The 2,267-nt window shown below is 48.2% G+C and overlaps 1 long non-coding RNA gene across 1 annotated transcript; it reads right to left on the minus strand.

Moving 5' to 3' along the window:
• Positions 1–235: 235 nt before the first annotated feature.
• LOC124511291 (uncharacterized) lies at positions 236–1,459 on the minus strand. The gene is made up of 2 exons (XR_006961856.1): positions 1,291–1,459; positions 236–1,167 (listed from the first exon to the last, which is right to left on the minus strand). It is a non-coding gene; the product is annotated as an uncharacterized LOC124511291 (long non-coding RNA).
• Positions 1,460–2,267: the final 808 nt, after the last annotated feature.

The raw sequence follows: 2,267 nt of genomic DNA on the forward strand, positions 1-2,267 counted from the left end.
TTTTAAAAAGTAAAAATGGGGGCGCCTGGGTGGCGCAGTCGGTAAAGCATCCGACTTCAGCCAGGTCACGATCTCGCGGTCCGTGAGTTCGAGCCCCGCGTCAGGCTCTGGGCTGATGGCTCGGAGCCTGGAGCCTGTTTCCAATTCTGTGTCTCCCTCTCTCTCTGCCCCTCCCCCGTTCATGCTCTGTCTCTCTCTGTCCCAAAAATAAAAATAAAAAACATTGAAAAAAAAAAAAAAGTAAAAATGGATAGCAAGATGTGTAAGCACTATATTGTCCAGAACTCACCCACTGGTCAAGTGACAAAAGCTGAACTCAACCAAATTGGCTGAGATAAGGAAGGCGGGGACTGGGAGGCAAGGATTTGAATGCCCTCCGAGTTCTTTCTCCCCATCCTTGTCTCTGCTTTTCTCTGTGAGAGGACTGCATTCTCTCCCCCTACAGAGAGCTCTTCTTCACACAACATGGGAGTCCACCTCACTGGGTTCGCAGTCGAACGACTCCGCGACCAGAGAAGAGACGGTTCTTCGGCGAGGCCCTGCGAGGAACGTCCAGCGTTGGGACTCTGTTGGGTGACATCCATGTCTACACCAGTCATTATAACCAAGAGGCCAGCTGTGCTTACGTAGTCTCCCTAAGCCTCACTTCCCTCATCTGTAAGACAGGGAAAATGTCAACACCGGCCACAAAGTGTTGCTGTGAAGGTTGAAATAAACTAAATGAGAGTGTATATCAAGTCCTGAAGCCTGTACCGGGCACATAGTGACGGTTCACAAAGTCCATTGCCTATTTCGGCAATCGTTAATGCTCTGTGATCTGCTCACATTGGAAACCAAACCACAATGATCTGGTCTTCCATTCTTGCCGACGCTCCCGCATTCCTACTGCCAGACTGGAATCCTGTTGAATCACATACACAAAACCATGCATTCTGGAAGGTGTGGGAGGGTCAACAAAGGCCCAAACCAGAATCGCATAGTTTCGGACTTAAAGGAACTCCTTGATATTGCAGATAATAAAACCGTCGTACCCTTACCTGGCTAGGTATAGGCAGCAGACGCAAATTGGTGCCTAAATCCCGTCATGGAGAGCTTGCCCATGGAGTCCGCAGGCTGGAAAGCTAGTTTCAGCAGCTGTGGATTTGCTTCAAGTCCTGTTTCTTCCATCTGTAAAATCGGGATAGTGTCATTCCCCTTCTACTCCCACACTAGGGTGTGGTGGGACTTAATGAGGCGCTGTTGGTAAAATGCTTTGGGCTGGGCTAAAGAAAGTGCTGTGCAAGCACTCACATTATCACACGGATCCTTGGTGGTCATGCGTGTTTGGAAGAAGAAGTTGGTTGGCACCACTTCAGAGAACTGCTAAGAAATGTAGACGTACTGGGGCGGCTGAGTGGCTCGGTCGGTTAAGCATCCGACTTTGGCTCAGGTCATGATCTTGCGGTTCACGGGTTCGAGCATCAGGCTCTGTGCTGACAGCTCAGAGCCTGGAGCCTGCTTCCGATTCTGTGTCTCCCTCTCTCTCTGCCTCTCTCCCAGTCATTCTCTCTCTCTCTCTCTCTCTGAAGTAAATAAACACTAAAAAAAAAAAAAAAGAAGAAAGAAATGTAGATATACTAAATGGTCTTCAAGACTGAAACGAAATCAGAACAGAAAGGTTGGCCAACTCACTACCTTGTCCAAGTAAGACCTCATGCCTAATCGTGTTGACATGACTTCCCTCGGAGTACTACCCATGGGGACTGGTGACCTCCCCACACCTTATTTGAGCTTAACTTTTCTTTTTGCCCCTCAAATCAAGCATCATTTCCTTCGAATGTAGTGTCATCCTTTCTTCTGCATGTGAATTCTGCATGGATTACCATTGTGTTAATAATATACAAGTCATATGTCAATAAAACTTGGGGAAAACCCCAATATATGAGGAAAGGTAATTATGTGCAGGAGAGCAGCTAGTGGCTCGTGACAACTGATTGTGAAATTTGTAGGAATTTTTTGAGCCGGTTGTGAAATACAGCCAGTTTAAAAACTAAATTACATATGCCTAAAATATTTTAAATTATATTAAAAACAAACCTAGGGGCGCCTGGGTGGCGCAGTCGGTTAAGCGTCCGACTTCAGCCAGGTCACGATCTCGCGGTCCGGGAGTTCGAGCCCCGCATCGGGCTCTGGGCTGATGGCTCGGAGCCTGGAGCCTGTTTCCGATTCTGTGTCTCCCTCTCTCTCTGCCCCTCCCCCGTTCATGCTCTGTCTCTCTCTGTCCCCCC

Source organism: Lynx rufus, unplaced genomic scaffold (genome assembly GCF_022079265.1).
Source record: "Lynx rufus isolate CCGP_SWC_20201006 ecotype Redwood Valley unplaced genomic scaffold, mLynRuf1.p SCAF_1, whole genome shotgun sequence".
Lineage (NCBI taxonomy): Eukaryota > Metazoa > Chordata > Mammalia > Carnivora > Felidae > Lynx > Lynx rufus.